We start from the raw sequence: 12,294 nt of genomic DNA, 5'->3' as shown, positions 1-12,294 counted from the left end.
CAAAAGGGGTTACGCACAGATAATAATAATAATAATAATAATAATAATAATAATAATAATAATAATAATAATAATAATAATGATAATAATAATAATAATGATAATAATAATAATAATAATAATAATAATAATAATAATAATAATAATAATAATAATAATGCCCTGATGCAGTACCAGGCAGTGGCTCTCATGGCTTCTGATCTTAACTGATTGGAAGTGTTATCATGTACATTGTTTTGTCTTGGTATAAAAGATGGGCTACTGCAAATATTCTGCTCAATACCACAGATTTGCTTGTCAGTTGTTTGACCTTAACCAGTTGAGCATGTCCCTTAGTGGCTGACGATATGTGCATCTCTGATCACGAGCAGAAGTAGTGGGGGAGCATCATAGCCATGTGTTGAGAGGGATTCTTTGGGGTTTGAATAGTTCACCTCTGGAAACATGGGTGGTTCTTTCAACATCCTTAAACAACCCTTATTCAGGGAACGTTTGAGCGGGATGGGCTACTCAACCTGAAGAAAATTCTAACTGGGCCCCACCTGCAAGGTCATGTGCTGTTTATCTTGATATGAGATCACAATGTCACGCACATATGGTTGTGATGCATGTGCCTGGTGTACCTTTATCAGACGGGTAGTCATGATGGGTATATTGGGCTTAGTATATTTTACCCCAGTGTCACTTTGATGGCATGAACTGCTCTCTCACTCAATAATAATAATAATAATAGTCAAGACGAAGAGCGCGATTCGATTGTAAGATATTTTATTAGTTGAATGATATTTAAAGAGTACGTCTGTCTGTTTCTGTTTTTTTTTCCTGTCTTTTTCTTTTCGCCTGCTATAAAATTGTAACTTAAAAACTGATGATGTCATTCCATCAATATGTGGACGCTGGCTGCTCTCGTTTCATACTTTACGTTTAAATCTCAGTAATTTAGAATTTTTTTCACTTATTTTGAATTTGACAAAGACAGGCGTACTGTTGAAATATCGTTGAACTAATAACATATCTTAGAATCGAATTGCGCTCTTCGTCTTGACTGTTTACCTTTGTGAAGAGTTACGTCAATCCAATATAATAATAATAATAATAATAATAATAATAATAATAATAATAATAATAATAGTAATAATAATAATAACAACAACAACGACAACAACAACAACAACAACAACAATAACAACAACAACAACAACAACAACAATAATATAATAATAATAATAATAATAATAATAATAATAATAACAACAAAAGCTATAAAACAAATGAAATCCAAACTAAAAATAGAACAGCAACGAACCATGATAAAACGATGGCAAGAAAAGCCCCTTCATGGTAAATACTGGACTAAACTAAACGCAAAAGAAATAGACAAAGAAAAATCCCAGCAATGGTTGAGAAGCTCAGGACTCAAAGCAGAAACAGAGGGATTTTTAATTGCAGCACAAGACCAAAGCCTCCCCACCAGAAATTACCAAAAACATGTAATGAAAAGAAATATTACAAGTAACTGCAGAATATGTGGAGATGGACAAGAAACAATAAATCATATTACCTCTAGCTGCCCAGTCTTGGCTAAGAAGGAATATATTCACAGACATGACAGAGTTGGAACCTACATACATTGGAAGCTATGCCAACATTATGGAATAACAACAGAAAAATGATGGTATAGGCACACACCAGAAAAGGTCACAGAAAACGAGAAAGCAACCATACTCTGGGATATGCCGATACACACAGATAGAGAAATTAAGGCCAACAGACCAGATATAGTTGTCAGAGATCATGAAGAAAAAAAATGCTTTCTAATTGATGTATCAATACCGGCTGATGACAACGTGTCTCTAAAAGAAATGGAGAAACTCTCAAAATACAAAGACCTGGAAATAGAGGTAACTAGAATGTGGAATCTGAAAACAGAAACAATTCCTATCATAGTAGGTGCATTAGGCATGATAAAAAAATATTCAGACAAATACATAACAAAAACACCAGGACTTACAAACACATATAAAATACAGAAACTTGCACTACTAGGCACTGCACACATCCTACGCAGAACACTTTCCATACAATAACCATCAGAGCATCACAACAAATCACAGCACATACCCAAGGCACACAGAGATGTGCTCGGTAGTGAAGTGAAAGCACGCTATAAAAATAAAACTACTGAATAATAATAATAATAATAATAATCACAATAATAGAGATAAAACGACGTATGAATCTTTTGGCGGTATTTCGTCCGTTTTAACATTGTTAGTTCACATCCTGCCAATATTTTTCGCTTTCCTAAAAATAAGTTACTTTTCAGCGCTAGAGTCGAGATAATCGACTAGGACCATCCACAAAATTTATGTCGTTTTATCCAAACTCTTTTACCCTGAATTTCTTCCTGCATTTTTAGGTTGTGAGTTCTCCCACCCGTTACCTTATTCCACCTATTTCCGGTTGATGAAAATAAGCAACAGTCAAACACAGGGATTGATGTGTTAGACGGCAACCCTCTCCTCTCAAAACGCATGTCGATGCACTTTGGTTCGACTTAAATTGGCTGTAAATGCAAATGAATATTTAATTAGTTTTAGGATATTAATGGAGTGTCCTTATAAATGTCGACTAGTATCATTGTCATACTGGTGCATCACCTGTAGTTATTCTAGTATTATTTTTGGTGAAGTGGCGATCTGAACGGAGCCACGCTGTGGGTTCATCTGGTATCACAGATGGAAACCTGTCCAGATGTTCCTTGAAAACTTCCACATCAACACGATGTAGATCTCTACGGTTGGCTAGCACGATGTTGAACAATTGCGAGCCCTTGAAAATCAGACCAGTGTAGTAAAATGTCCTTATTTTAGATGAGAATGACAGTATCTTTAGTATGATGCAGTGCCGTCCAGTTCGAGGATTGGTATAGTTGTCAATTCCAAAATTGGAAGTAAAGCCATCCCCATTATATATATATTGATTAAAATTGTAAGACAACAAAAGAATAAAAGAGACCTCGATATTATGTAAATAGAGGAATTTTTCTGTAAACTAGCAGTATCGCCCGGCATTGCTTGGTTTTGTTTCGACCCTTTAGAATTGGAATTTTTGAAAATTAAAAATTTTGCATTATTTTGCTTGTTATTCTCTTTAAGTGAACATTTTTCTGCTTGAAATACACCGAAAAATGGCAACACAGCAGTCAAAAAATCATAAGAAATAGAGATTTCTATAGTAAAAAAGCACCTTTTTGATGTAAATAATTTTTGGTCCTAACATGCTTCGATTTGATTTCTTTCTTCTACAGAATGAAGAGCAAGCTTTCTTCTATCATAGTCTAAATGTTGGTCAACTTGCACCGCATGGTCTTGGAGGAGATAGTGTTAGCTAAAGGCTATCAAACCTACCACACACAGACAACTTCAGCTTTATATAACATATTGTATATATATATATATATATATATATATATATATATATATATATTCTTCATGCAATTTGCGCATGCGTGCACGCGTGGTGAACACAGTTCACATCAAACAGCTGACTGAGTAAAGTTCACTATTCAATGCATGGGATAAGACCTAAACAAACACATTATCGACTTTTGCACGTGAGAGATGAATTTCGGAACAGAAATAGCGCAGTTCAATTTTCATTCGCCTACACTTTAAGTGACCCATTTTTGGTGGTTCTACGATTTGTTGGCTAGGATGAGATGTGCCTGGAAGTTAAACACACAGACACACAAGTTGAGTTTTATATATATAGATGTAATATGTAATAATTATTTGGTAGCCATGATAAAACTCCGAGTTTTGGATACGGAGGTGGAAATCCACACCGCCATCTCTTCAGTTATTTGGCCATCGGGATGTGCGGGCGCGTTTGTGTAGGTATGGACATGCGCCCTTACACGAATACTATGAACCTTTTAAGCCCCTTACTTTTACTCTCTTCCCTCACTTAGCAGTCATTCAAATAGCTCTTTGGTCTTAATAACGGTCAATCACAATATACATATACGTATAAATATGTACATAGAATTATATATATATATATATATATATATATTTATGTATGTATATACATATGTATATATATGCATATTTACATGTATATATATATATATATATATATATATATATATATATATATATATATATATATTATATATATATATATATGGACGAAAGCATAAAAGATCGCATGAAAAGGGCCGTATGAGAATAGTTTATTCACACGCCCCTTTATGTGTGTATGCGTATGTATACATATAGGTGAATATGCATATATATATATGCGCGTGTGTGTGTATGTGTGTGTTTGTGTGCGTGTTTGTGTGTCTGTGTGTCTGTATGTCTGTGTGTCTGTGTGTATATGTTTGTGTGAATGTCTGTGTGTTTTGTGTATTGATAGTTAATATCAGACAATGGCTTGCATAAACGATCCTAACAAGATTCCATCATCCGTGTGACGCCATTACTCGGAATTCTGTTTTAAGTCTCAGGTGTTTTCGCATAATCTTATTTTTATGAGTAAAGTGAAATAAAATGAGAAAAAGGAGAAGGAACTAAACCGAGAACAACTACCGCCTAAGAACGGAGAAAGTATGACAGGAATAATTAGAACTAAAGCATATCAGGCATACATACATAAACATATGTGTGCATGTGTGTCTGTATATATATATATATATATATATATATACAGACATGTGTGTGTGTGTATGTGTGTGTATGTATGTATTTATGTTTGCATGCATATATAATATATGCATGTGATTTGGTGCGTAGGTTTGTGAGTGTTTACATATATATTTATATTTTAAGGTGTATCTTCTTATGAATATGTATATGTATATGTTCATGCATACATATTCATATATCTTTGTAGTGGTGAGGAATTTCTGTATATTTATGCGCTAGGTGCACACATGCATTGTTATTTCTATATGTATGACAGCATACATATGTGAACATATATGTGAACGACTTATGTGAGCAAACATTTGTAAATATATATATATATATATATGTGTGTGTGTGCGTGTGTGTGTGTGTGTATAATTATATATGTATATACATTTAAATATATATGTGTGTGTGTGTGTGTTTGCGTGTTTGTGTGTGTGCGTGAGAGTGTGTGTGTGTGTGTGTGAATGTATGTATATGTATTACACAGACACTCTGTTAATATGAACGAGAAGTAAAATGGTGGAGCAGAATTGTTTATTCGTCTTCGTCAGCAAACTAGGTGACGAGAAGTGATAAAAATCTCAGGAAATTAACTATTTGGAGAATTTAAAATGATAGAAAGACAAGGCAAAAATAGAGTGAAGAGGTGGGGAAAAAGATTTAAAGGAAAATGAAAGACTCATTGAACGAAGATAAAATATATAAAAGAGGTAAAATAAAGGGAAGTAAGAATGAAAGGAAAGACACATGAAGTGCTGTTAGGACTGGTACAAACGTTTATGATAAGTGGTAAAAAAAGACTTCAGGGAATTTAACGTTAAATGAATCAAGACAAGCTGCCGACGAGAGGTAAACTTTAGAAAATTGATCAATAAAAATTGATAAATGGAATACTTTCCTCTCCTTTGTTACTTCATATAAACACACAAGAACCGCTCAAAAAACATGGATATGTATATACATATACATATGTATATGTATATATATATATATATATGTATATATATGTATATATATATAGATAGATATATATATTTAGTGTGTGTGTGTATGTACGCTTAAGCTTCTCATTGACATATACAGATGTAAAGGCACATAGATAACACCATATGTGTGTGTGTGTGCATACATGTTTGTGAGCGCAGGGGCACGTGTGAATATTTGTGTGTATATGTATACATATATATATAAACACACACACACACACATATATATATATATATATATCCATGCACACATATTCATAAACGACAGTGAGCCAGCAATAAAGAAATTATTCTCATTCTTTACGACTCCATTTAACATTTGTTTGTTGTTTCCATTGCTAAGCATTTTTATATGATCTTTTTTATATTTTTGTCTCTGTATCTCTTTCGACTTTCTTTCTGTAGTATCATTTGATATTCTTATTGTTTTACCCCTTTTTCTAAACAAGAAAATAAAATGTAAGTAAATAAATATAATAAAATTCGTGCCTTTTATAGTTTGATGTGTTTATTATGTATTGATATTTCTTACTACCACAAGGAATACATATCCGTCATTGATTTTGGCTCAAAAACTTTGCAACATCAAATCAATGTTTCAGCTTTCTATTTCAAAAACAATAGTAACATCACTTGGACGTACAACTAACTTCTCTCTTCTCTCTGTCTATGCCTCTCTCTCTCTCTCTCTCCCTCTTTTTTTTTTGTTATTGTTCAGAAGGAAAATATAATACTCGTGAAAGTACTGTAAAGGACACGCATGCTAACGTACGGTACCGGGTTTCAGCGTTGCGGGGGTTCAATTTAAAACAGATGTAACATTGACTGCGAGCTTTTTGAAAATATGTACATCAATGTGAGTGTATACAAATATACGTATGCGTCTCCATGCTTGTGTGTGTGTGCGTGTGTGTGTATGCGCGCAAGTATATACGACCATGTGCGTGCGTGTGTGTGCGTGCGTGCGTGAGGGAGTAGACAAACCTAAATAAGTGACACGCAACACATTTGCTAGAAGTTACATCATATATCTAATAATAGTTTGATTAGCCACATAGACACGCTTGTATATATATGTAGATACCTGATTCAATATAAAACTGTTGATCCAACCTCGGGATGTTTCTAATTGTGGCGTTTGTATAAAAGAATAGAAATGGAGTTCGACTTTCACAACAGGTGTTTCAGCTGCATTTAGTGATGAATTATTGGTTTACTTCATAAAATATATGTACAAGTGTGTGTGTATAAAGATATGTGTATATATGAATATATATCTATATACACAGATATATATGTATATATGTATGTGTAGCACTTTCACGCTTATTCGTTCATTATATTCTTCGTTCTTTCGTTCCCCCTCTCTCACATTTCTTGTCTTGTTCACTTCCCTCCACTTTTCACTTCACTGTGCCCCTGTCATTTTTCTTGCCCCTCTTTTATTCTTCTGTCCCTCTGCCTCTCTCTCTCTCTCTTCTCTTCCTACGTGATCGGCTTTCTTTCTTGGTCTGGCCGTTGTCCGTGCAACATCGATATTCTTCCCTGTGCCTGTGAAATCTTCTATCCCTGCTGTAAGGCTTCATTTGCACACACGCAAGCTTAATTTAATTCGTCCTTAGTCGAAAGACACCTATTGTTATGCCCTGTTATTATTTTTATTGTATTTGTGTAACATTGTCCGTTTTCTTTCCGTCCTTGTTTTTGTATACATTCGCTGTATTCTTGCAAGGAATCCAATGCTTTTAGCTTAGTTTTTCCTTGGGGCTGGCGAGATTGGAGCAATCTTGTCCCATTTTGTATATATATATAACGAGAAAATACTCTACGCCAAAGTATAATCTAAATATATTTCGATTACTCGAAATTTTGATAAACGCTTTATGCTATCGCTTCTACAACTGATTTTATTTAATGCATAGAACATATAACATTAATTATATATTGGTGGGCAACTATGGTTCTATAAATGATTAATTTCAACATAATAACAGAAAATAAGTGATTTGTTTCGAGCATAGAGAAATATATATTGCCATTTATAGCTATGAAATAATATATATATATATATATTATATATATATATATATATTATATATATATATATATATATAATATATATATATATATATATATTTATAAAAATAGGATGTCAGAAAAACTATAAATAACAGCCACAACGAAATAATAGCTTTATAGGAATATATATGACGTTGTAGCTGAACCGAAAGAGAAAATACAGGAAGCTTTATTATGTTAAATAAATGCATAAAGATATCAGCCATTTTCTTCCTCTCATGTCATTGAAGAAAGAAACTGATTCTCTCCCTTGGTATGGAAACGCTTATAATGCTACGAATTATTCTGGTCTGAACTTTCGTTTTGCGTGGCTTAGGTCGAGAGCGTTTGGGATGTTTAGAACGCTTCTCGCACAAGTGTGTAGTACCAATGTATACAAACGCACTGGAAATATTTGGAATAAAATGCTTGTAGTTATTTGCAAAATAAAGAAAATTAATTAGGAAGGTCTTGAAAAATATTTCATCCTGTACGTATTTTTCATCTCAGATTCTCTCTCTCTCTCTCTCTCTCTCTCTCTCTCTCTCTCTCTCTCTCTCACTCTCTCTGTAAGCCTCTGTTGCTCTTCTCTCACATTATATACATTATGAGGAACAATGTCTTCATATTGAAATGTATTTATTATATATACTTTCGCTATCTCTCTACTTCTTGTAAATTAAATGATTCCATGTGGTATAATATAATGTGATGTATTAAATATATACTACTGTCATATTTTTATTGCTTATTGAAAATAGCCAAACACATCGAAATAACAGATGTATACGTATATGAAGGATTGTATAATTCCAACGTAAGGAAAACAAGGGAAACTTTTATACGTAACAGCATAAAGATATTCAATATTTCGTTCCTTTTATTTCACTAAAGGAGAAAATTACATTCTTGCCAAGAATATTTTCTCTTGCGCAAAGGATGTGAAATGAACAACCAATTGGCATAAAGCTTAAATACATACATACATGCATGCATACATACATACATACATGTATGCATACATACATACATACATACGTACCATGTTGTTGGTATGGAAATTCCAATGAAGGAAAATTGGATCTAGGTTAGAAACGAGTTCTTCCTCTATTGGCAAGAAATCTTGAAATAAACTGAATAATGATATGCATACATACATACATACATACATACACACATATACACATAGAAACATGCATATGCATGTGCTATCAATTAGTTCAGGAAGTAGTTTTGTAGCACACCAACAGATGGCAGCACATGGTTGCATACGCATGGAGAGAGAGTCGTTATATGCATGAGACAATGTGCCGAGTGACATCCTTGTGTTTACATCTCAAGTTGTGAAATATGTGTTTTTGTGATCACATGTAAGCTGTAGTTTGCCATTTTTGTCATGGGCAGGAAGTTGGAACAAAGAGCCAACGTTAAATTTTGCGTTGAACTTGAGGAATCGCATACCGAGACATTGAACATATTTCATCAAGCTTACGGTGACGAAGCAATGAGTTGTACATAGTATTTAGAGTGGCACGGACGCTTCAAAGGGCGCGTCAGAGCCGAGGATCAAACAAGACCCCAGTCATAGCTTTTTGTTTTGTTTGACATCTGTGGTATTCTGCATTGTGAATCCGTATCCATGGTCCAGTCCGTCAAGCAATATTTTGAAGCGTTTGAGCGAGGAGTTTCAGCAAAAGCGACCGAATCTGTGCAGCGCAAATAATTGGATTCTTTACGACACAAAGATATATATACATATTATATGCGTATATTAATATTTTTTATATATTTTTATTTATGCGCCTCTTTCAAGACAGTTTTTGCTAGAATGGAACTGATATATCAATTCAATCTATACTCTTACAAACGCTACACCTTTAAAAAGAAATGGACTTGTTTGATTGGCCCTTTAGAAAAAACGGTCAATCTTCGAGCGATAAACAAAAAGGTCAAAAATATATGTATATATATAAATAAAAAACTTATAAAAATTATAAAATCCGAGGAAAAAACCTATTGACGTTAATGAAGACAGTGCAAATTAATGCATAGAAATTAAACCTGTTATAAATACTGCAATACATATTTATATTAAAATCTACATATATATATCAACATACACAAAAGGATGCGCGTAAACGCCATACATACATATACAGACGTATGAATATAAATCTAAATATACACATAAAAGCATGTGTACATATATTCACGCAAACCGTCTCGCACGCAAGCTAAAATTCATCTATGTAGCAATTCTCATATACTGGGCAAGGAGGGGGAACGAAAGAAAGGGAGAGAGAGAAAAAGGAACGAAGGAGGGGTGGGGAAAAAAACGAAATAAGAAAAAAATTTTTGTATACAAGCAGTGTAACTGTGTTATTGGCATCTATAGAGACCAGTATACATACACAAGTTTGAATGGATACATATACATACCGTCGTGTATATGTGTGCTTAAGCACAAACATACTTTCACTTACACATACACAGATACGCATGCTTACAAATACATATGCTTTGCTATACACATACTTATATAAACATTCTAATTTTGACAACATTGCTTTTTTTAAAAAACATTGCTTTTAAAAATGGGTGCATTAATAAAAATATATACGAAAGACATATAAAATAAAATATAACATTCTATTTTGGGTCATTTATAAATAATCAAGGTAATATAAATAATCAAGGTAATCCTATGCAATACAATAACATGAAAACAAAGTTTGTAGGTTTTTCCTAATATATATGTATAAACATAAGACTTTGCTATAAATCCGTCGTAGCGCTCAAGAGTCAAAATCAAAATCAAAAATCAAAAATACAAAATATATACTCTATCCATATGGTATATTTATATTCGACATTTTAAATTTAGCCGCGTGCCTACATAAGTTCATTAACTCACTTCTTTGATTCAAAGAATTATTGTCTTTGAATAAGATGTACATTTTTTCTAATAGACAAAGTCTGCACTTGAAATTATTTTTGTAAGCTCCATGCCTGTATGGTGCCGCCCTGTCCAGAATGCTCCATGTCACGTTGAAAAGTGGGGCTTCCTTTTCTTTTAGTTCCCAGACATATTTTGCTAGGCTGGTTTTCTTCCTATTCTCTGGGTATTTAAATGAATTTTTATGAGAATAAAATCTTGTTTTAAATGAATTTTCTGAAGCCCCTGTGTATGTCTTGTATTCCGATGAGCCTTCCACTTGCACCTTGGCTCTATAAACTACTCCTTTCACTAGACATTTCCCTTCTAACGGACAGGAGCTTTCGTTTTTGAAATTACATTTCTTAATGGGCTCGGCACCATGTCTAATCTCAATTAGCTTCCTATTATGTTGGCTAATGTAAGAGGCGAAATTTCTGCAACAAGAATAGCTAACCTTCAGGGTTCTTCTATTAAATATTCTGTAGAATTTATGACCCTGCTTAAAATGCTTAGAGACTAATCTCAAAAATTCCTCACCTATATTAGTATTTACGGCCAAATTGAAAGCCGGGTTGAACCACAAAACTTTCCTGGTCCTAGTTCTTCGTTCAGCATTATTATCAGCATTAAGCTGGTTGAACTAGATCTTCTCAGAGAATCCACTATTCTTTAATGCGCTATCGTAATAAGGTGCAGCATTATGGAATGCTGCCTCGTCCGAAGAAATTGAAGATATTCTTCTACCTACATTGCTGACTAAGTTGCTAAGGATAACTGGTGGATGGTTCGAATCTTTGCTAATATACGATAGCTTTTCATTGGGCTTACGGAAAGGTTTAAATCTATCCGATCTTACATTAAAATTTACGTCTAAAAAATCTACACTATTCAGGTTAGCATCTATCGTAACCCGTAAGCCCATCCTTTGAAAGAAAGCTATAAGGTCCTTCCTAAGTCTATCTGATTCATGGCCGTTTAGATTATGCGTGGCTATAAGGCCGTCATCCCTATATAAACCTGCATATATATACATATATATATATTACACAATATATATTGCCATCTAATAATCAATATGTAAGTAAAAGTAGGGACTCGCAATATTTGTCCATAGAGCGGGTAACTCACCGTACAGTCACAAGCTATTTTTCATATTGCAAAACTCAGTCGTCAGTTTCTCACCCAAAACAACATGGTAACGCTTCCGCACCCATTCTGTTTCTCAGATTTATCACCACTTCGCCGTTTGAACACCATTGTCGAGATTCGGAGCAAATCGCAGAAGGTGAACGGTTCGCTTACGGAAGATGACTTCCAGGCCGGCCTCCAAGCGTGCAGGAATGCTGGGTCCGGTGTATTATCTCGCGGGGTCACTATTTCAAATGAGGGAATGATTTATCAATGAGCTGTTTTATTAAACACAACTAGCAAATACCCATATATATATATATATATATGTAGAGAGAGAGAGAGACAGAGAGACAGACAGAGAGACAGACAGACAGACAGATAGATAGATAGATAGATACGTGTATGTGTGTGAATATATGTATGTATATGTATATATTTTAGTCAAATGGGGTGGCTGTGTGGTAAGTAGCTTGCTTACCAA

The sequence above is a fragment of the Octopus sinensis genome, linkage group LG8 (genome assembly GCF_006345805.1).
Source record: "Octopus sinensis linkage group LG8, ASM634580v1, whole genome shotgun sequence".
Lineage (NCBI taxonomy): Eukaryota > Metazoa > Mollusca > Cephalopoda > Octopoda > Octopodidae > Octopus > Octopus sinensis.
The sequence above is the reverse complement of the archived record's forward strand: the minus strand, read 5'-3'. Positions refer to the sequence as shown.